At 37.5% G+C, this 25,060-nt stretch overlaps 1 protein-coding gene and 1 pseudogene across 7 annotated transcripts in view; both read right to left on the bottom strand.

Annotated features, from left to right (window-relative positions):
- The window catches only part of NRG1 (neuregulin 1), a 1,144,545-nt gene that overhangs the window by 713,876 nt on the left and 405,609 nt on the right, over positions 1 to 25,060 (bottom strand). The gene's annotated exons all lie outside the window — the stretch shown is intronic.
- Positions 1,807 to 3,612, bottom strand: LOC100685954 (annotated as a pseudogene).

Below are 25,060 nucleotides of genomic sequence, written 5' to 3' on the forward strand. Positions count from 1 at the left end.
ATCTGGCAAACAAGAGCTATTCATTTCAGCTGACTCATTTTCACAAAATTTGCTTAGTAGCGTCTATATTTGATGACTGTATTTTTTCTTATAACTGCTTTATTGTGTTTAATAGTGCCAATATGTAAAATGAACTAATGGTTTAAAATTAATCCACTGGACATATAAAAGTAGTAAAATACAAAAACAGTATTATAAATGACATACTATGACATAAACTTGTCAAAGTAAATGGTGAAGAGGTTTACAGAGAGAGAACATAGTGAATCTGTGTGCAGAACAAAGTTCCCTACTAATACGTCATCTTCATAAGCAGCACAAAAGGAAAATTGCAAACAGGAAGTAGAATGATGAAAATCTCAAGATTGGACTTTGTGGACCAGCCTTCCATCATCCCTGGTTCTTGATGTGTTGTCTGTTACAAAATGTTGTCAAATAACAGTATGAAGTCACTGAAGCTTTCTTCTAATTTTCAAGGCAGAGTTCAAGTATATCTATCAAGTTTTTCCAAAACAAATGAAAAACAAAAGCTTTTAGTAAAATATTGCTATTTCTCCACTAAAAGCAGAGAAGAAACGCAAACTAAAAAGGTACCATTCAAAGTTGCAAATAAATCCAGTGAAAATTAGTAACATTATGGAGAAAGGCAGAATAAACCATTTGCAAAATCATTTATGAAACTGTTAGAATATGAATAGGTCAGTGGAATACAATGCAAAAGAACATTTACTATTTGTTACGTTTTTATTAGCAGATATTTTTCTTCAGAGGTGTACGAAATCAGAGATGTTCACAGTATAAAGTAGATCACATGTGTAAAAGGAGACATGATTGACAATTATTTATCACTAACACTAATGCCAGAAGGGAAGAGATTTCTTGTTTGTTAATAATTTTGTAAGCCTTGGTGTAGATAAATAGTGCATTAGGATTGTTATTGACTCAGTACCATCAATATGTACAACAAAGACACGAATGACAGAAACTACACCTCAGGGCAATCCAACACTGCTTTATTCACAGTTGTCAATGTAAGTGTGTCTCCTGAACTTGACTGGAGTTTGAAAGAAATAAGAAATGCTATAAATATGATCAGATCGTAGCCAAGAATTTCCAGCATGCTTTGTAAGAAAATGGGTTGATAATAGAAGATTCTGTTTCTTCATACTTAGGAATTCTAGCTGTCAAGAGTAAAGATCCTGAAATGAACACTAAGTGAAAAAAAATCCAGTAAAAAAGATTTCTTTAATTTACAATGACTTATCTAATTGGAACATTCAATATCTGGAGGATCCTGAATCTATTACTTCAGAGACAACATATAGTTTTTAACATTTAGGAAGAGAGAGGAAAAGTTCCTAAAAAGACCAATTTTTGATACAAACAGATTAGTTGAAAAGAATTTCTTTCTTACTATTTAAAGATACTTCATACTTATTGAAGAAAGAAATCAGTGCTATTGGCCATATTTGACACATTTGAATGTCAAAAATGAATATGAAGAAATAATTATAACAAATCCAACCAAAAAATCATTAGAAATCCATTGGTCAGTTATCTTAACATTTCACCCACTTTTGAGAAGGGCATGCCTTCAACCTAATTAGTTCCTGATAGGGTGCTGGATGTCTACAGTAGAAAATTCTCCATAATTTCTGAATCCTTGTATGATCAGAAAAACCAGAACTAGCTGAAGGACCACCCAGTATTTGCTGCTCTTCACAATGACTCTTTTTTATACTGTTTAACTTGTTTTAATCTTTCTTCACAAATGGTGAAAAATACTAAGGCACAGGCAAGGAATAATCATAATGTTGTGGCCAACAATATAAATATAGCTTCATCCACCAAAGCCACTGGATACATGACCCAGCCACTATGAAAACCATCTCTGTCTCCACCATGACCACCTCTGAACATTCCACCAGGACCATTGTGGTCTATGAGCCCCCCCTCTTCTTCCCTGTAGGCCATCAGGGCCATTTCTGCCACAGTCACTGCCCAAGGGTAAAAAGCATGGTAGAAGTAAGCCTTCAGGTTTTAAGGCCTTACACTGGTTGCTTCTATTCTCCAGGTGAAGTTCTGGTTTCCGCACCCTGGATTGGGGCACTCTCAGTCTCCAACCTGGTGCTGGTTATGTCTTTCTCCAGATGGATTCCTTCAAGAATCCTGGGCCTCTCTTGGGGGAAGTAACCATCTCTGTGACCTCCATAGCCTCTCCTGAGACCTCCTGGGGCCCCTGGACTTCCACGGAAGGGGTAGCAACATTCCTCTACCCTCATGGGGAGTTATACCACCCTGCATGCTGTTCATCAGAGGCTTCTCCCAAGCAAGAGAAACCTGAAGTTTTCTCCCTTGAAAACCATTCCCATAAAACCAGTCCAGAACAGCCGTGGCAGTTCCGGAGTCTTGTAGAACACTGTAGCATAGCCTTTGGGCTTTCCTGTTTCCTTGTCCGAGTAGATACATATCATGAGTTGTCTGATTCTCTTGTTCACCTTAACAACTCCATCCTGCCTAAAGTCCACCAGATCATCTCGAGTCATGCTGCCATTTAAGCCTTGCACATAAATTGCACTGTTATAAGAATCTCTATCTGGATCTACAGATGGGTCTAGATCAAGATCCATGAGTCCACCAAGCTTATTGAGGCCATCTTGCTCTCCAGCACCTGTTCCACTGTGTCCTCCTTCCCATCACCTCTGCTTATGCCTCCACAAACTCCCCCTCTTCCTGTGCCATTGTTGTCAGGGCCACTCATGCCCCGGTTCTCTTCTGGTCCAGAAAATCCTCCAGACTTCTGCCTATAAACATCCATGCCACTGGGGTAGTCCTGTCAAAATGAACTCTGCTGCCTGCAGCTGCTGCTCTGTTTGTCATATTAACTTGGAGCCTGGCTGTAGGATTCAGTTTGTGGGGTGGTGGATAATTAGTGGGTGGCTGCTCCCCTTCGCTGCTTTGTTGACCATAACTATTCTGTTGTCCATAGCCGCTTAACTGCCCATAGGTGTTCTGCTGAGAGTAACTTTTCTGATCATAACTAGTCAGTTGTGTAGAGGATTAGCTTGTAGGAGGATAAAATGGTGGTGCCATGACTGGCTGCACAGGATAGCTCCCAGGTACCTGGGGATAACTATAGTTACTCTGTCCACATCCTAGGCTGGACTAGTTGTAACCCCCTGTGCTAGGTTGAGGTTGACTAGTTTCAGCAGGTTTGTTATCGTCCTGTGGTCTTGCAGGTGTGGTGCCTGCCCGCTGCTCCCCAAGAGCAGGGTAAGCAGGCTGAGTGCCATATGCAGACTGAGCTGTACCGGAGGCCTGGATGGTAGTGACCATAGCAATGGTGGTATCATAAGCACCAGTGCCATACTCCTGGACAGGCTAACGTTATGCCTGGAGGATAGTTGGAGTAGTAATAACCAGTGGGAGGCTGTCCATGAGAAGTTGTATTGTCAGTCTGCTTACATCATTGGGCTGTCCATAGGTTCCATAACTTTGCCACCCATATGCCTGGATGGTCTGTGCATATTCTTGAGTGGGCTGGGTGGTATAATCACTGTAGCCCTGCTAGGGTGCAGTTTGCCTGTAGGTACTGTAATCCATGGATGCCATTTTCTCTCCTTCTCTATTATTCTCACAATGACTTTTAAGTTAGGTCTTTCCAATTTAGTAGAAATAAAGCATAAATGAAGAAATAGACTATACGGAATCTACTGCTCAAACTCTGTTAGGGCTAGTTATCTACATCCTCATGTAAGAGGAAAGTTGCAATATACTTGTTTTTTTTCATTATTATCAGTTATAATTATTATAAATACTCATAATTGCTATTATTACCATTTTAAAATCGTTTACTATTGTTTTAAAATTATGAAAATACTTTAAAATTTTACATATAACTCATAAGTTTCTACCTGAGATATCTAGTGGTTTACAGATGCCAAAAGATGGAGAAACTGATGTATAGGATGGACTGGAGGAAGAAAAATGGTAGGCAGGGAGATGAAAAATAAGTCCAGTAGATTAGTAGAGATCTGAGATGGAGATGCTGGAAATGAACCAAAAAGATAGCTTCAAAACATACTAAGAAAACAGAATTTTGGGATATTCTGACAGAATCAATATGCATAATACGAGAGGAATCTTTAAGGAAGAGGAGTCATTAAGGAAGACTTTGAGGTTCCAAGATGGGAGGAATAGTTATCTCAACAAAAACAAGGGAGTCAGCAGGGGACACTGGTTTATCCTAAAATTGAATATTTCAGTATAGGCCTGTTGGATTTGAAGTTAACATGGTAATGTCTAGGTAAAGAAGAATATTCTATATAAAAGTAAAATAACACTTGTATAAAGATGCTTCTCAAATGTTTGAGGACTACTGGTTTTCTGAATGACTGTAAGCAAATTACATTGATCATTTGCCTAACAAACTGGCTTCATAAACAGACAAAGATAAATAGCAGCTCATCCCCTGAATTAGTATGGTCAGGATTAATGTAAACAGTGTATGGGAATAACTATTACTACTAAATATTGTAGCATAGAAACATAAGAATTTAATCTTCATAAATAATAATATTTGTCTCTATTTTGAATTATCAAGAGACATAAATCTTTAAGGCTTTCAGGATTTCATTTGTACATTTTCACTGATATTTTCCAGTATTTTTTCTGTAGAAACAGATACGAAATTTTCCTCAAGAGTTGGCAGCAATACAAACACAGCTTCATAATCACTGTGAACCGTTGTCTGTTTCCCTTCACTTGAGCACTTGCCTTTCTTAGATAATTAACAGCCATAAGTAACACACACAAGCAAATATACACACCCCCATGCCAGATTCTCACCCACTGATCTCATATTTCCCACAAAGTAAAAACAGTTGAGATGGAGTCATGATTAATATTTTTTTAACTTTATAGTAAAATTAAAGTTGGAAAACAAAAGGTTTGCTGCTAGATGCATTGGAGAATTTTCCAATAGTTTGATATTTATTTCTAAAATACATAGTAAGCTAATTTCATCTCCCACTAATATGCACATATGGCATGACAAGAGAGGATAATGCTATCGAATGCCTTGTTCTTGGGACCTCTTGATCATTGGACTCTAGTCAGAGAACAGGGTTTACTATATGGAATTAGTTCCTCCAGATATCTGGCAAATACAAAGTAGGTCAGAAACCTGCAAAGATGAAGGGAAACCCAGGCTGGATTAAGGGTAGAGAGTGAGGGGTGATGAGGAATTATTCAGGCATTAACTGTGCAATGTTAACATTAACCAAACAGTTGATTTCATTACCAGGGAGGTGAGTTCAAAACTCCTAATCTTTTACCAAACAGTGATAATTATCCAAAGAATGGGCAGACATCGATCAGGATACCTTCTTTAGCTAATGCAGACATGCTCAGCTGATGAGTGTACTGATGTAACACATGAAAAGTTATAAGAAAAATCACATACAGTGCATCACCTCAGAGCTATTTAATCCCCAGCTCTATCATGGAATCAATGGGTAAGCTCTCAAGGGTCACTCTTTTTGAGGTTGGTCTCCTTTCTTGAATAAATACTGACATGAAAGCACCAATCATCCAGGAATCTATTGCAAAGGAGATATTGTGCAAAATGAGTATTAAACAAATATAAGAGCTAGGAAGGGTTAAATTTAAATGTGAGTATATTTATATGGTGGCATCCAGTCTCACGGGATACTTTTTTCATCTAGCGTGACTTTAGGCCACTTTATCTGGGCAGTCACCTATACTTAGAAATAGTTAACTAAAAAGATCCAGAGAAATTTACACTCACTAAAAGCTAGCTTATCTGATTACACAGAGAAACAAGCATTGGATGAGCCATAAGTACCCTAGAGATATTTTGTCAGGATTGGGAATTAGAGTTTCACTTTCTGTCTTCTTCTTCATTCTCAAACTGTCTCATTCCCTAAAAAGTCAACCTATTCTCCCTTCCCACTGTTCCTCACAGCACTTGTGCGGAACAGCCATCATTGACAATCCCAACTCTGGGAAATATGTTTGCACTAATATCAAGTACATCCTGTAAACACTTAATATTCAACTTCAGGAAATGAGGTCCTCCTTTAAAAACTAACCCGGTAGAATACACTTCTGTCTCAACTTAGTCTCCACCTCCTGGTTCTCTTTTGATCCAGAGCTGGGTAGGCGGGGAGGCGGAAGGGGTTGGACAGCCGGGGGTCTCAAGCCAGGCTTTGGAAACATGGAGGTCTGAGCATCATTCCTCTGCCTCTTGCAGTTCTGTGACATTGTGAGGACTCCCTCAAATCTCTGAACCTCCCTTCTGAAGTGAGGATAATAATGACTGGCAAGGTGACTGTATCAGAAAAATGCCTGTGTGGTGCCCAGTAGAGAATCTGATACATGGTAGGTATGGAAAAAAATCCTATTATAATTATATGTATACAGATGCAGAGCACTGAAAGGAAAAGATGATATACACAATGAAGGGCTAAAAGCTAGTACTGTTCCTAAACTATTTCAGAAAACTCAGCACCAAAAGCAATTTTCTATTCAACTGTCAGGTGCCCTATAATGTGAGAAAACATCACATAACGATAGAGTTGAAGTGCTCCTGCTGTGGGGGTGTCTCAAGGGGTCTCTGTAACAAACCTCTTCTGGTAGAATTATAGGATTTCTCTTTCAAGGACTCTCTTTCGAGCCTTTGGAATGCATATAAAAGATCCAATCAGCTTCATAACAACCAAAGAATTAGCTGGCTTGAAGGAACATTTGTTCATTCCTCACTTTTTTTGTCAGTGAAGGTCAAAAACTCCACATTGAATTATCTGAAATGACAAGCACACAGGATACTCAGTAGTACATTTCCCACTTGGGTGTGGGAGGTCTGGGCAACCATACTCTCTCCCTTTAGTCTAGTACCTGGCATAATTTTTGCATGCCCCTAAATTATGTGATGACTGAATGGACCAGGACTCAGGGTACTTTGGGGACAGTAGACATTCACCAAGTGCACACTTGGATAACTCTTGACAAATAGATCCATATAGGCCCCATTAAGAAAGTGTGGGTTTTTTTTTCCATAAACATGAAGGTTCTCATATTTTGCCACGAGTTTTATTATCTTGGGAAATAGCTTTCTAACACTCAAGACAAATATTTCCAGCATTGCAAAAGGAGCTCCAGTTTGAAAGCTGAGCCTTTCCAGATGTGCTTTAGAGCCCAGGGAGGATCTTCAACCACAGTCTATCCATGGCTTTCTCCGTAAAAAGAGCTCTATTAAGATGGGTAGTGAATTCCTCTCATATGATATTTCACATAGCTGTTCAACACAAATTTCTCTTTTATTGATGCCCCTTCAAATTCTGGGAGTCTTAATGAGTCTCCACTGGTTGGTAAATTTGGCTCAATAAAAACAGTTTGGTCTATCTACACCACCACTGAACCATTAACAGGAACTTTCCTGAATTCTTGGTCTTCTCTATTTTCTCCCTATCTCAGGCCTGAAAATTTATATATGTTATAGCATATTCTCACATTAAGTTGTAAGTATCATAAGACTAGTCTTTTATACTAATTTATGGGACTCAATATAGTATGATTGAAAGAGCCCTGGGATTGGGAGGTAAAGGAGCTAGTTTCTGATCTGAAGATGTATATGCTATGATCTCACCTTTTAAAACAACAACCAAAAAGCCTACATATCTATAGTATATATGTATATAAGTATTATGAATGCATGTGTGTATATATACATACATGTATTATGTATATGAGTGTGTTTACCACATACATATGTGTATTATAAGTATGAATTTGTATGTATCTCAAGTATATGAGTTTTGGTGAAAAAACGCAGATATATTCTAGGTTGACATAATTTTACTGTATGACATAATTTTTCCTGGTGTATGTTTATGAGGTGAGGGTGATAACGATGTAGGAGATCATTAGGAGGAGAAAAGTGTAAACTAAACCAAAAGGAAAAAAAAATACTAGAAATTCTCCTAAATCTCTCCCTGCCAATTTGTATATAAGATATATTTGCTCATCTCTATAAAATTATACTTTATGTATGTGCACATGTAAACAAATTTTTAAAACAGCTTAATCTATCACCCTTTCCCAGTTAGGGGACTCAGTCATTTTCAGCGCTGGTAGTTTGGGCTCTGGGACAGAGTGTGAGCTATATAGTCTGCATGCATTTCTAGGACCTGTCAAACAGTACCAGGATGGGATGTAAAGTGCATGCCATCAAAATAAATAATTTTATTCTAGTGCTGTCCTTTATTATACCAGTTCTGACTGAGTCTAGAAATAGCAAAGTTCAATAAGAGAACTGACCCAGGACTGGGGTAGGGGGGTTGTAAAGAGATTGAGTTGAAAGTTCAAGGGAGCTGGTGAAAGAGAAATTCAAGTGACTGACTATGAGGTCCTGAAAATGAAGCCTAAAGTAGCTTGGAAACAGGGAGAGAATAAAAGATTCAAAACTGGGAGTACAAAAGTGGTCAAGAGCAGGTAGGCTCAAGAGAAAAGATGGGATATGAGAGGTTCTTGTTGAGAGAGCATACATAGTAGATGCGGCTGAGAAAATAGATTCCTGTGGGCATATGGAGACAAAGGTCCATGGAAAAGCCAAGATCAAGGAACTGTAAAGTTAGGTTGTTTAATGGGTCACTGAAAGCAGATGAGGAAACCACACGCAAGCATCTCCAAGTAAGACCAAGGACCTATTGCCTAATTCACTTATGGCTGTCCATTAAGGACATTTCCAGGGCCATAAATGTGAGTTATGAGGAGGAATAAATTACATGTAGCTCAATGGCAAGATCCACCAAAGAGAACAATTTAGGGGAGAACATGGACATAGTTTAGCAAATATCTGAAAATTCTAGTGGGAAAGGAGAAAGCTGCCTGGCCAATCACCCTTTACAGGCCACTCCCCTCCTCCAATTACATATGTGTATATGTGCTAGGGGAAAGGAAATTGGGCTGCAGGGAACCAGTGTCCTTAAAGAAGACCTAGGTTGCAAATGCAAGGAGAAAATGTTGAGAATGTGGAGGATCTGTTAACAACCCCACAGGCACAGAGCTAAGTCAGCAGTAGAGGAGGAGAGTGGGCCAGCAGACCTAAAGGAGATAAAAATTGAAGTTTGCCAAAAAAAAAAAAAAGCTTACAATGCCAAGGGAGATTAGAGATAAGGAAAAAATATGTAAATGGTTAGTCTGAAGATTCCCTAAACAGTTTTCAAGCCTTAATAATAGATTAAGGCTCAAGAAGATGGTAGAACCTGGTATGATCCCTAAGGTTTCAAATGGTCTACATCTATGTTCCTGCATTTGAGGAGAACAATGGGTAGAACTACTATACCCACCACTTACATAGAGTGTCCAGGCAGGACAGCAGATCTGCAGGTCAAGAGCCCTCAAAGTAGTGCAAAGTAACAACTCAAGTGATAAGTCTGAAGTGAAACAAAGCAAAGAAATTGATAGTTGAACTGCTGCTAGAAGCTCACATGACATGCTCAGTCCTGATCCTGCTATCTATTGTAGAAACTGAGAACTTTCCTTAAGCACCATTACCTTGTTCAGGCTACCCACCAGAACTCTTTCTCCCCCTTCCCTTAACTTTGACATGACAGCCAGGTAAACCAAATTTGTTGTTGTTGTTATTGTTAGTTCATTTATTTACATTTAAATTCAAGGAATTAACATATAGTTTACTATTAGTTTCAGAGATAGAGGTCATCGATTCATCGGTTTTATATAATAGCCAGTGCTCATTACACCAATGTGCCCCTCTTAACGTTCATCACCCAGTTACCACTTTCATCCATACCACTCCCTCCCCCCCAGTGACCCTCGGTTTGTTTCCTATGATTAAGAGTCTCTTATGGTTTGTCTCCCTCTCTGATTTTGTCTTGTTTTATTTTCACTTTTCCCTCCCTTCCCCTATAATCTTCTGTTTTGTTTAAGTAAATCAACATTATTAAGAGATAGAAAAGGGTAGCTCTGTCTACAGGGTATGAAGAAATGGAGTCGAGGAAAACGAAGACTTGGAAACATTTAAGTAACTGATATTTGGAAAACCAAAGAGCTGCCATTAGCCCTTTTCTCCATTATATCCTGAAAATAGTCATTAGCTATATCTGAATTTACTGAGACATTCATATTTTCAGAACCAGTATGGAGGATGAATGATTGTTTCACTAGCCAATAGGTCAGACCATCACATTTTTTTACAGCCATGCCAGTAATATAGTTAAAGTTTAAAAGATAGGCTAGGGATCCCTGGGTGGCGCAGCAGTTTAGCGCCTGCCTTTGGCCCAGGGCACGATCCTGGAGACCCGGGATCGAGTCCCACGTCGGGCTCCCGGTGCATGGAGCCTGCTTCTCCCTCTGCCTGTGTCTCTGCCTCTCTCTCTCTCTCTCTCTCTCTCTCACTGTGTACCTATCATGAATAAAATAAAAAAAATTTAAAAGATAGGCTAGACAGCTACTTATAGTATACCATTAATAGCCCCAAAGGAAATTGCTATATATTTGTCAATTATTTTATGTATGCTTCATTATGTGTTTGTCATGTATTTGTATTTTTTGTTGGTTATTTTATATCTGCTTAATTAGGGTAAACAAATCAGTGCATCAGAGACTCACTCAGTGTAGACAATATCAGTTTGCCTACCCATGCCTCAGTTTTACAACAATAAAATACAAACACCACTAGGAATGTTTTGCCTGACTGATCCTTGTCAAACACACTGTTACCACTCTTCTGCCTTGGAGACACACATGCACACACACCCCTTAAAAACTGTCAGAAATAAGAGAGATATCCCAGTTCTTGAATGGGTGTTTTTGGCTGCCTTATTGACTTTTTCTGAAATAAGGATCTTAAGATAGAAAAAGGCAAACTAAGTTTTCCTCTTTGTAAAGGAGTGAGCAAAGGGGGGGTGGAAAGGGTGGAGGAAACGAGAGGGAGTGAGAAGGAGCAAGAGGGAGAGAAGGGGAGAAGGAGAGAGGGAGGGGAGAGAGGGAGGGAGAGAATCAGATTGGATTCATGGGTATACGAGAATATGCACATGTAGTGGTTAGGTATTCGTATGTCTTGTAAAATGAGCTTCCATCCTTCCTATCTAGAACTAATCATAGCAGAGGAGAGGAGAAGCAGTTGATAAAATGTGCTCAGGTGGAACATACATCAGATGGAGCCCTTTGAGATGACTGGCATCAAACACTCCAAGACCGGCTGATGCTCAATCAGTTAACTTCTCCCTCAAAGTATCTTGACATGGTTATGAAATGCCTTACACTTCAATAAAAAGCTCTGAATTCCTCTGAAAAGTGAAACAGCATGAATAGAAAGGCTTGTACGGCTTTAAAAGTGAGCCCAATATAATATTGGTATTAAATTCTTAGAATTTCATGTTTCCTGAGGTTATCCTACAATATAAGAAATACCACAGGTTTAAGAAGAAACTCAACAGTACTTTTATGTGTTGTAGAAAGTTAAATTACAGAGAAAACAAACCAAAAGTAAACAGATGGAAGGAATGCCACTTGGGGTAAACAGACAACATGGGAAATCCTTCCTACACAGGAATTATAAAGGGCTGCAACAGACTCACTGGTGATGCGCCAGTGATGAATCTAACATGGTTGAAAAAGAAGAGTGGAGAGAAAAGGCTCAAATGTGGGGAGAGTGAAAGAGGGATGAAGTGCTGTAAGCACATGTCACCACTCTAATGTAGTGAAGGCAAAGATGTAGTTACAGCATGGGCCTATCATGCGTAATGCCTTTTCCCCAGTTGGCAGAAAAGCCTCTTTCATTGTGTCAATTACCACATTTATGCCAGCTGGCCTGAGAAGAGGCATATCCCTCAAATGAAAAACGAGTGCCCAATTTGATGTTGATACATAGAAAAAATAGAATGCTGATTCTTTCTGGGTTTAGCAAATCCAGAAAATCACTTCTGCTGGTACAACACAATAGTACCTGCAACTTTAGAGATCTATATTAAATGAGGATGGGAAGTCAGGCAAATCCTTGCTGACTACCTACCATATTTCCTGTTCTTTTCTAGATGCCAAGGAACAAGTTGATCAGGGTTTCTTATCTTGTGGAGCTTATGTCCTAATAATTACATAACAAAGCAAACAGAAATAAAGTGATATTTAATTTATATTGGCTCTTCAGGAAATAAGTGAAGAGGGGCTAAGATGACGCCAATTTGTCAACACTTCCCTTTCTTTGCTTGAGCAGACATTTGCCAAATCAATTATTGCATTCTCAGCTGCTGAGCCCTTCTCAACCCAGCACTCCCGACAGCCAGTAATAATTCATCAGTGTCAGCTCATGGAAACCTAAACCAGAGTTATCTTATATTTGCCACACATACCTACTTTTTCCTCTTATTTTCTTTACTTCCTTGTATTTCTTCTTTAATAATTGTGGAAAAATATGAAAATCCTCAGTAGTATTAGAGGAAACCAACAAGAGGGAGGGATGGTGGCCTCCTTGACCAGGGTTTTAAAAGGGATTTTGAAGAACCCAGGGATTAGATCCAGTCTTGTTCACAGCACTGGAATTTAGATCGAAAGCTGTGCCTCCAGGTGGTGGCCCCAAGGCCTGCTGTACAAACAGTTTTGTTCTTTTAAAAGTTTTCATCATAGTGATCTTTTCTGGGAGGGTGTGGGGCTTTATTTTAACAACTATGACTAGTGTCTTAAAGACAGTACTCGGGTGCTTTTGCCATTGTCTTTGACCAAATAAGTGACTAGCCACTTACTTTTTTAGTGTTTTCCCTTGGCTCTCATCTTGCTAAGGCTGGTGAGCGGTTACCCTGCACATATTTCTTCGCCTGGATGGAATCTTGCCTCAGTGAATAGTACTCCCTTGTTACTGTCCCTTTGTGCCATTACACAGATCATCTGGATGGTTCCTATTCCTTCTTCACCCTGTCTTCTGATTTTCATGGAATTGTGGATGCCTGATTCCATACTAAGCCTTTAAGCGAGTGCCTTGCTTGGATCTACAGAAACTACTTATCAAGGCCTCTTTCCTTGCTATTTCATTTTGACCCACTGCCTTACTTTCACGCCTGACTGCTCAGATTGCTTTTACTGCCACTGTCTGAGGCTACTCAGGTCTAACTACTCCTTACTACCCAAAGCCTAGTGCTAATGTACCTAGATTTCTTCTTTTCTTTTGAGTTACTTTCCATGCCTCCAAGAAAAAAAAAAAAAAAAAGAAAAAGAAGAAATTTCATGCAAATGAGATCCTGGATTATCTGCCTGCTAGTCAGAGCATTTCCATTTCTCTAAGCCTTTTAACTGTTTGGACTGCTGTGGTGTAAAGTACTGAGGATCATACACAGCCAGTATTCTAACACACTCCTGGGGCTCCTCTCTAATCCAATCAGATAGCACATAATCACTAAATACAAGTTAATTTCAATATTACCCAAAACAAAACATAATTAGAAGGGCAATGTGCTGTGAAAATTATCATAAAAAGCATTCAAAAGCCAAGTAGAAATGCATTTGAATTATCTATGGTTTAGGATTATTTGTGCCACTGTTCCTCTCCATTAGGGCAGAACCAGAGTTCACTTTAGCTATGATTTCATGGTCTATAAAAACAACCATTGAGAATTGGGTATGGACTGTGACTGTGTTCAAATATTTCACAAATCTTCTTCAATATCAACATTTACTCAACCTCCTTCTGATAGCCCATCTATGTTACTTCAGAGTAATACACATAGGTTATTCTCACTAGATATAGAATGTGCCAGATATAGTCAAAGGGAAAATGCAGTTTAGAGTTGGTTCCTAAGACTGAAATGTATTAAGCACCCCCTTTAAGAAGCACTGTGCAATGAATTGCAGTGGGGAAACTACGATAATGGATAATAGGAAAAATACCTCAAACACATGTTAGCACAATTTCAAATAATGGGACAAACCCAGCCTAGTTATGCTAAGGTGTCTCTTCTTAAATTGGGGCTGTTAAAGGTCTTCATATAGATGCCTTGAAATAGAAATTATGCATTTTTCTACAGACAGTTTTAAGAACAATGGTTAATGTCTCTAATCTTAATGCCTTTGCTGGATTACTGCTCCAGTAGTCAAAAGCAGGTCTAGGAAAGATGATTAGGCTCACCAAGTCTTTGTGGTTTAGGTCTCTAAATTCCTATATAGTAAGATGTAGGAATGTTGCAGAAAGCACAGGATTCAGGCTAAGTTACAAAAAGAAAAGAATCTTTCTCTCCTGTCATGATTTTTTAAAGGTGAAATATGAACATGATAAAAAAAAAGGCATAAAAGTAAAAAAAGAGCAGAGTAAAAAAGTAAATCTCCCTTCCACTCCTAGAGAGACAGAATACAGACAATAACATCTTACTTAAAACCCATAGATCATTGATCATTGATCATTCTTGCAATAAATATATTGAGAATCATAGCTCCTTGAAAACATAGAGCACTGTTTCACTTATTTGTTTGCATACATTTATTAAGTGCTTATATGTGACAGGCCTGATTTTTCTGGACATTTGCATTTTTCTGCTTTTACTTCTCTTTCTAGCAATAGTCACTTGCCTGTCCCGAGTAACTGCTGTTCACCATTCTTTAGAATCAGTTCTGTCTGTGGCCAGGAAAGACAGTAACAAGCTCTTGGCCAAAAGTTCAGCCTAAATCATTCTACCATTAGCCCCAGTTGGATCCTGCACTTTGACCCTAATGATGGAAATTTGTTGTGTACATCTTTGTCCCAGCTATGGGCTCTTTATTCAAATGTGTTGAAGTCAAAGCTTTCATAACTTAGCCACCAGAGTATCATATCATGTTAATCCCTATGAGCTCTGAAGCCAGATTGCTTGGGTAGGAACATTGACTCTCCTATTATCTGTGTGACTCTAGGCAAGTAACAACTTCTATGTGGCTTGGTTTCTTCATCTGTTGCATGAAAAGACCATTAGTACTCACTTCATACTTTTAGGACAAAAAAATAATCTCTCTTCAGAGATCCTTAGCACTATGCCTGGTATTATAAATCTAATCATGAAAAGTATTGAGGTCCAGGATTGCTCTTGAAAATCATTCAACTAAGACTAGAGTCCATCCATGAAATCTTAGCCTTATTCTAGAGTCCTTTCTCTGTATCATAAACCTCTCTGATAATGTTGATTTGCCTGTATCTCCAAATATGTCTACTTCATCTCTGCCTATCAGGGCACCTTCTTGTATCTTTCTAGACTTCCATGTTGTACAATTAATCTATCCTGCTGATTAGACTTCTCTTTCAGCCATTTTTTTTCTGTGCTTCGCCATGATGAACTTTAAGTCTGGTGGCATGTGGGTTTTGAAGCTAGATAGCTCCTGGTTGATATATCCTGCTGTCCATGCCAGAAGTCTGGGGTTCCATATGGAATCTACGCTCACTTGTCAGGCAACATCACAGCTGGCCAATGGTATGTTTAGGAAAGAGAATATGTAAGTTTGAAAAATCTGTTTCCTCTAATACATTTTCTACCCAGTATCAGTGATGTCAAACTTGTCCTTGGATAACATTCTAAACTAAATTGCCCAATTTACCTATAAAAATGGCATGACTGATTTTGAGGTTGGTTATGGAAATAAATTCTACTGCCAAGTTTTCTCAACTAATGACCTCCCCCAGCTTTGATAGTAGCCCATGGTTTACTAAGCTATAGATAGGGGATCCCTGATAGTGATAGTGGTAAGTATAATAAAAGCACAAACTGTTTCATTTTATTGTGTTTGACGGCTGGAAAGTGAAATTACAAAGTGTATGATTTTTTTACCACACTGAAAGGAGCCAAGAATAACACCTTGAAGGATGAAATGAGAGGTTTCTTTAGCAAAGAGAAGAAGTGACATACAATTGCCTGTTCTAAGGAAGCATTGACTCACCTTATGTTGATTTTGAAGGCCACCAACATATGTGAGAATATTGGGGTGTATAGACACCACAAGTTAATTTAAGTTAATGGCATAATGTCAATTATACAATAATTATTGGTTCTATTGGCTCACAAATTGTTAATATCTTATTTGTACCCAGAGGCACTGGGTACAATTATTCTAATGCAAACCAAAATTTAAAATTCAGATAGTCAAGATACTGAAATTAAAAAAAAGTAGTAATATAAAATCACAATATATCCATTTAAAACAGTGGAACAAAGTAATTTGGCTGATGCATTTTTTTGACTGGAATATGAGGATAAGGAACTCGAGGATTCATGTCCATATTTTCTAATGAACCTACTGGTTCTTTGACGCAGCCTGTACTAGTTACAAGCTATGATCTATGTCATCACTGGTGATTACAAGAATTTTTAGGGATAATAGATAAATTGCAACCAATATGAAAAAAATAAATCTCAGAATTTTTCTTTACATATTAAAAGAGAAAAAAATTCAATTAGAGATCTAGAACATCCCTGCAAATCAAATAATAATTGATGCTGGGAATATAAGAACAAGCAGTAACTTTTCAATCCTTTCTTACATTCTTCAGTCTCTACATATGTCCGGTTATACTTTTGTCTCTTTTCTCCTTTAAATATAAATGAACCTTTCCAAAGTTATATTGATTCTCTTAGAAAAGGTTTTAATACGCTAGGCTTAGTATGTCACCTCTTCTCATATAGATACAGCTTTGAAGCTTCAGGGAGAAAATAGATCTAAAAAGATGGCTGCTTTCCCAAAGTGCTTGAATGTAAGAGAAATGGCAGGCAACCCCAAGCTTACATCCAGCAGGCCTGGGAAAGACACAGGACTTAAGTGAATTAGATATTGATTGCTTGGGTGTTTTTGAAATTCCTTTAATCTGAATTGGTTCCCTAGAGAAGGGATTGGATTTGGACGTCAAATGACAGTGAAAATAATTCTTGAAAATACAAAAATCTTAGTTTGAAGGTCCCTTATAAGTAATTTATTCTAAGCTTCAATTCTCTCCACATCCCATTTAGTGATTTTTCAAGCCATCATTGAGCACCTCTTCATAAGAAACATTAATTAATTTATTAACTAATGGGAGTAATTTGCAAGGTTGGAAAGCAAGGGCTCTTCACTAAACTTTGGTGATTCTATATATCTTATTATTGGAAAATTATAAGCTCCCCTCCCCTTTTTGATAGCTATCCCTATGTGGTTTGAAGATGAATATGACTTTCAAAACTTCTTAGTAAAAAGCTTTGGGATTTCTTCTCACACACTCCAAAAATATATGCTGAAGTTGAGTGCCTCTGAGCAATTCCTCCATAATGTCCCTCTGGAATGAAACAGGAATAGGTAAAATATATGAATACCAAATCCAAACACAATATAACATTAGTGGAAGTCTGTTTCCTTGACTCATTTAATTGCATTACCTTACAAAGTGGTATATTGTTATGTATGTGTCTTATTTGTCACTATGCCTCATCAAAAGATATGGCCCTTTGCACAACTGAAAGTGAGCATTCTTACAGTTGTTTTTCAATCTTAGAGTACCATAGTTCCTAATTTACCCTTCATATTTCATTTCACTTACATATTCAAATCTCATTTGGAAAAGCAAGTATATTCTCTTACTGTGAAGAAAAGCATCCATAATTTTGTTCTGAGTAAGAAATGTCTCTAGTGAAGCCAATACACATTGCTTCTTCCTTCTCTTATTCTTTATCATGCATTATCTCATTTGCTGCTCACTTCAACTTTGAGAAACAGGTACCATTATTATCTCTGCTGAACTGAAGAGGAAATGGAGGCTCAAAGAGGTCCTGTAAGTTGCCCAAGGTCACAAAGTTAGTAAATGGAAGAGCCAAGACCCCAAGGTCACACTCCTGGCCATGGCATCCCCTGAATATGTCAGTCAGTCATTCTGTTCTATCTGTCAATTTGTATATTCATGGCTGAACAGAGGAGGTCAATATCTTACTGAAAAATAAGTAATATAACCCTCTTTCTTTTAGACTATATGAGTAGTCTAAAGACCACTCGTAGTCTACACAAACTGCTACATACAGAAGTGAGATACACTTTTGTAAAAGTTCAAAGAAATGTTTCAAATAAAGGATTTTTAGATGAGGGCAACAACTGAATTCATGTATAGTTAAGTAAACCTATTTCTTATTAATAATATATAAAGCAAGATATACTCACTTGAACAAACTTCTTGAACAAACACCTTTAAATTGAGGGTAAAGTTTTGGATTCTCTTCCAATCCTCTCAACTCTTCCAAAAGGAACAGCAAGGAAACTATGAGTGCTTTTTTGCTCTATTGTACTGACTTATAGTGACTCCCAAAGTGAAGCCTGTGTGTCTCCACCAATTTAAATAAACTATACTCTGCTATTCTCAGTAAAATATGTTACTTTTCATTTAAACCCACTCAAACCTTTCAACACAAACCATTTTCAAAAGTTTTGATTTTTGAAGCTATGAAAAAAATTCTAAGGACTGAAAATCATCTCTAAATTTTCACTGAGAGACACATTGTTACATACATACTAACTAGAAATAGCTAAAGCAAACATAAGATAAGTGATAAGCAAATTATAATTGCTTACAGGGAGAACAACCTTTTCTTATGATATTTATTAAACCTTACTGCAAAAGCATGTAAGTGTGCTTTTAGGCAAACTCCCTTGCCTAGAGGGTGAGACAGTAGAGAAGGAGTCCTTAGGTGTTTGGGGCTGAGGTCTTCATTTAGAAAAGTTTTGATCATCAATTGAGTTTGAGTATAGTACTGTGAAAATTATCACTTCTTTGACAATGAATGAGCTACCAAAAGCAAATCTCTAGACTAGAAACCAAAATCATTCTGTAAGTTCCTAAAGAGATGAAAGATTTAGGGAAAATAGAGTTAATTATCCTGGAGCCTAATGTGACTCAAAAGAGCAGAATAAAATAAACTATGAGGCTTGATGATCAGGCTTCATAAGAGAGAGGAACTTTCCCTCAGCAGCTGCCCAAAGGCCATAGGAATTCAAAAGAGAAAAAAAAAAAATAGAATTCAAAAGAGCTGGAAGAAATGGTTTAGAAGAAAGTGGATCTCCTTTATAACTTCCCTTTAGCATAATATCCCTGAGTGTTTAATTATCAGTCCTCCTCTTTTCTCATTCTTGAAAATTCATTTGTCCCCAAGGATTCAGCAGCCATCAAGGAAAACTTCAACCTTTATGAGGTTAGCCTGGAAGAAACCCACTCCAACACTGTAAGTGTTAAAAGTAGCCAATAAGATTAATGGATCAGAGCAGTACAGATTTCTTCTCTTTAGAGATCCTCCACCTCACCTGTCATTAGTAAGCCTATTGGATCCACCCCTTCCTCTTGATTCTGTCATGTTTCATCTTAAATCTTCTTCCATGATTTCTCACTTGAATTAATTTGCAACACGGCCGTTGCAGATTTGTTTCTAATGCAAATCTAATTATGTCATTTTCTATTCCCACTCACCTTCACAAAACCTGGGTCATCTGTACCCCTAAATCGTAGCTGACCATCTGGAATTATCACATTCTGGATTTGTTAAAGTGTCAGCAGGCTATTCTCAATATTTCAAAGAAGCTTAAAGATAGTCACGAACTTATCTGAATAAGGCTGTTAACCTTATTCAGTTATGATTAACCATAACTACTGGAATTATTACTCAATATGGTACCTGTTATTCTTCCTTGACCCATCAAGAAAGGATCAGGAGCTAGTCCGGTGTTCTGAGATTTTGAGCCTCTCCTTATTCAGCAATATGAGGCCAAGTTGACATTGCCTGATAACTTCAATCCACAGGCAAGACTAATGTAAGGATCCTTTAGGGCAAAAGCTATACTAATAATTCACTCTTGCGTTTCCAGAGCTCAGCACTGGAATAGAATAAGTACTTAATAGTTATTTGCTTTAATGTGTTGTGTTGTTTTTTTTTTTTTTTTAAGAAATTCAACTGATGATTTTATATCTTTAATCAGATTGACTGTATTAGTCAATGCAAAATGGAGAAGATGATAGGAAATTTCAATTTCAATTTAAGTCCAATCTTTGTGCGGACAGAAAAACTGGGGTCTTGGATGGAAAATGCCAACAAGAAGTTTTTGGAAAAGTAAAGGCAGAGGCACTGGTATTTATTGGGCAACCAGAATTTGCTAGGCCCTGTCCCAGACAAATTAAATAAATGCCTTCTTTCCTCCTCACAGGCTGTGAGACGGTGTTTACATTTAAAAGATGTAAACAAAATAAGACACAGAGAGATTGAGCGATTTCCAAAAGTCAGAGAACAGCTAAGTAGCAGAAGCCAGGTTCCAACCACGTCTGCTTGACAGAAAGTCTATTATTCCACATGTTATTTTTGTTGTAGGGAACTAAATACCCACAATAACAACAAATCCAAATGACAGGCTTGCTAGTTCTAAGTCTGTTTAGAGTCCTAAAGGAATCTTGATGAATGAATCCAAGAGCTAAAAAATTAATAAGAACTGGATTGTATTACAGGCACACAATAACATGAAAATTTTTATTAATTACTCCTTTTATTTTAGGCTGTCCTAGAACTTCAAAAGACTTCACATATATAATGACAAAGCACATTTTCCCAAAGCTAGGCTCGTGTCTCTTTCCTGTGCAGATTTCCACTAAGACACATGGCTCAAGTCAACACCTCAGAAGCTTCCTGCCAACGCAAGACTGTCTCCATTTAGAGCAACAGTAATGTCACTACATTCTCCACATAGGAAGAATGCTCAAAATCCTGCATCTATCGCCAGCAAGCCCACATCTCTGTGCCCCATGACCCAGCAGCTTGTGACAAATTTAAAAAATGTAATAGAGTCAAAGAAAGAAAAAAGAATGGGAGGCATTGAGCTTGATAAGGTGTATGCCTGAGGGCCATGCTTTTTAAGTTACAGTAGAGGAGGAAGTAACAACATATTACCTGACGTAATTACTGTCATAATTTATTCCTGTTATAAATTATCCTGAGTATCATAAAGTATAGTAAATCACTGTTGTCATTTATCCCAAATTTATTCCTATCCTTTCATATGTTCTATTCTAATTTTAGTCTTTTAATTCTGTTTAGAAACACAAACAGGTTTTTATTAGATGTTCATTTCATTTTCCTATTATCTTCAATCGGAACTTTTAGTATATTGCATTCTGGGATGTATGCCAATTCCACATGTACTTAGGGATATATCTGTTTCTGTATCTATATATAGATATATAGAGATATATAGTCTCTATTGCCTTGTGCATAGGTATTAAACTAGATGACAGAGATGATAATGATTTCATCACCCTGAGAAAAGAGGCAGCAGTTCCCTCCAACTAAATTCCCTGATTTACCCTCTCTGAGGTAGTCAAGTCACATCTTCTCCAGACCCTTATGATCTCTAATGAGATGGAAATGGTGTGTTCCCTCTATAAATAAGTAGATGAGGTGATGGAATATAGAGAATATAGTCCATGAACACAGAGGGAACACTTTCCTACTGTGGACCTGGGCTGTCCCATAGGGGAGCCACTGGCCCAGTATGTCTATTGCTCACTTGAAATGTGCTTACTGGATAAATACTCACTAGATTGTATTTAATATGAAAAAAATCTATATAATATCTCACTAATAATTTTGTAGTAATTACATATAGAACTGATAATTTAGGATAAAATTATATTTTTGAAACGTGGCTGTTAGAAAGTTAAAATCACATATGTGGTTCAAATTATTTTTCTGTTGTTTAGTGCTGTTCCAGACATTCTGATGCTCTGAGCTCTAAAACAAGTTGGATAGAGTGGATCATGGTAGTGACAGGTAATGGAAGAACTTTAAAAAAAAAAGCAGATCAGGGAAGTGTGGGACTCATGGTTGAGGCCCAGTGAACCACAGATGGCAGGCTTATTGTCTCTGATTCATGTAGCAAGCAGGTGATTATGTGAGGGCAGGCTAACATGTAGGTATGTGTGTGTCACACTAAAAATTGCCTATAGGTCTCATTTCACCCTCCTCAGGATCCCCTTTACAAAACAGGCCAAAAATAAGACAAAACAAAAACTTTAGTGATGTGAATTGGCCAGTGTAAAAATCCTAGAATTTTCTAACAATGAATCCCCATTTATTTTTACACAAAAGAATATTTTGGCATTTGGGAAATTTGGCAACTCCCTATCGCGTTTAACGACTAAATCCGCACAGCCAATATTCTCCAAACCCGAGACTTTTTTGTTCATTTCTCCCTGTATAAATAATAAGATTTGGCTGGTTCTCACCAGGGGACTGAATAATCAAAATTCATGCCTATTCTCCAAACCTCATATTAGCCAATAGTTTCAGTAACATCAGCTAACACAGAAATAGTATAATGGCTTGAATTTCAGCTAATTTTAGATCTTTTATATACCCAATGGTTGTAAAGTCATTAGCCAGAGAGCATGAAGCCAATGCAGGAGAAGAAGAGTGGGGACCTCAGTCATATGGATCTGGGTTCAAATCTCAGCTCTGTTGTTTAGAAGAATAACCATCATTATCATTATAGTACTTTGAAGGATTTCGTGAGGATTAAATTAAGTAACACAGATAGAACACAGTGCCTGGGGCATAGAAGACTCTTTTTTAAGATTAATTACTTTCTTCCCCATTATAAAGTAGTTCTGTATCTATATATTCACATTACACTATGTTTATCAACACTGAGTCTCTTTTAAAATGCTGGGATTGAGGAAGTCACAATTATGGGCCACTTTATCAGCTCATTCAGTTATTTAAGAAATTTGATTTTCATAATTACAGAAATAATGAATATTGCATAAGATGAAGCTACAGAGCTTTTTCTAGGGTTGAGACTTTAAGTTTAAACATATCCTCAAAAACAGCTGCCTGCTTCTTTCTATTTGGAGCTAGGAAAGAACAGCAAATAACGGGAGAGTCACTTATTTCCCAGAGTTACAAGGGCTCCCTGCCTTGTGAGATTCCATTCCTTTCAAATCACAGACAGCCCAGATGTAGTACCTCGTCTCCACCTCTCTTAAGACCTCACTTATTAGTCAATAGTGCTTTTAAGTTAGCTCAACGAAGAAAAAAACAGTAAATTCCCAAGTGGAGCATGGCTCTAATTTTCCAACCTTCCCTTTCTTTTTTCTTAGGAAATGGACTCTAGCATGTTTTCCAGTCTATGACTTTGAAACTTGTATATGCACTGTTTACTTATACCAGCTTCTCAATAGAAGCATGTAAGGATCTGAACTGCATACCTGAAAAATCCTTCAGTGTTCCTTACTACTCTGCATTGTTGCTTGAAAGGGATCCTATTTCTTTCATAGATTTCACCTGATTCATTTTATCCTAATCCACTTTAATATTTATTTTTATAAGATTTAATAGTATTAAGGGCCCAATAATTTAAATTTTTCTGTAAAAAATATCAGTGGTTTTTATTCTTTTCTTCCTATTGATTTTTATTCTCTTCTTTTCCCTTTCTTATCCTGCTCTTTTTTCTTTTACGTCCCCTCTCCTTCTCCTGTGATAAGAAATATTCTCCCCTAGTATAAAAGAACTTCCATCCTACCTTTGAATTGAGCTGCTGAAAAAAGTACTTGAGTTTGAAGCCAGTGCAGGCCATTGGCTCCAATGCTCAAAACACCCAGAGACCTTAGTTCAAAGTTGTGAATTGGTGAATCTCTAGGGGCAATCTGTCTAGTCAAGGAAAATATGCTTAAGCTCCACAGATCCAATAAAATACATACAGAGAATAGTCATTCCATTTTCACAAAGCCATCTTTGCCACTTCTAACTCTGTGTAAACCTATGTGGGACTAAGTGACATATGGTAGTCCTCCTTATCTGAGGTTTTTTTTCCTACAGTTTCAGTTACTCATGGTCAACCATGATCTGGAGGCAGATGATTCTTCTTCTGACATGGTATCAGAAGATTAATAGTAGCCTATAGCTACAACATACTGCCTATGCCATTCACCTTACTCCATCTTATCACATAGGCATTTCATCATCCTACATAACAAGAAGGGTGAGTATAGTACAATAAAGTATTTTGAGAAAGAAATCCCAATCACATAACTTTTGTTATAGCGTATCATTATATCTGCTCTATTTTATTATCAGTTATGGTTGTTAATTGCTCATTATGTCTAATTTACAAATTATACTTCATCACAGGTAAGTATGAAGGGGAAAATATCAATCTATAGTGCAAGTAATTTAAAATAATTTAATTAATGGAGCACTCACCACATATGCTATGGTTTGTATGGAGGTTGAGCCATGGAAGGGTTTGGTACAAAACACTCCAATGAATACTTTCTGGGAATCTACTAGTGTATTGTATGTAGGAACCCTTAAACACATTTTCTTCTAACAACATGAAAATATTTTAAGTGTTCTTTCTTCCTAAGAAATTATAAAATATATTTCTGAAGGAATATAACCTTTTTTCAATCTCTCTCTACAGTAAAAGCTTTATTACTCCATGTGTTCCTCACTTGGCTGCAGACTATGTGACAGAGGCAATTCACTTCCCTCAAGTCAGTTCAGCCTCTACATAGGGGTTGGAATAGAGGATTGTCCCAAATCCATGACAAGGTCCATTTCAACTCCATGACAGTGATTTTGTAACTATATGAGTAGGAAGTGGAGACAGAAAGATGGATACCTGTCAAGCAAATTTCATGGCTTTATGGATTAATGTTTTGGTTTTGGTTTTGTTTGTTTGTTTTCTTCCCAGTTGGTCTCCCTCTCTAGGTTAAAGATACTAGTGACCTTTCATTAGGTCTTGCTATTTAACAGACAACGGCTTAACAGTTCTTATTAGCCATGTTTTTCACAGATGAAAATACTGAGGTACAAGTTAAGAAACCTTTCCAAGATCCCAAGATTACAGAGCGAATAAGTCCACAACACTTTATAAGACCTCTGTTTACTTTATCCCATTACTTCATTATCACCTTTTTTCACTTCTTGATGTTAAACTTTCTGAAGTGCTTCCTCTTAATGAAGCCCCAGTGCTAAGCACCACACCTGGAAGAGTTGAGGAATTCAATATATATTGA

Source organism: Canis lupus, chromosome 16 (assembly GCF_011100685.1).
Source record: "Canis lupus familiaris isolate Mischka breed German Shepherd chromosome 16, alternate assembly UU_Cfam_GSD_1.0, whole genome shotgun sequence".
Lineage (NCBI taxonomy): Eukaryota > Metazoa > Chordata > Mammalia > Carnivora > Canidae > Canis > Canis lupus.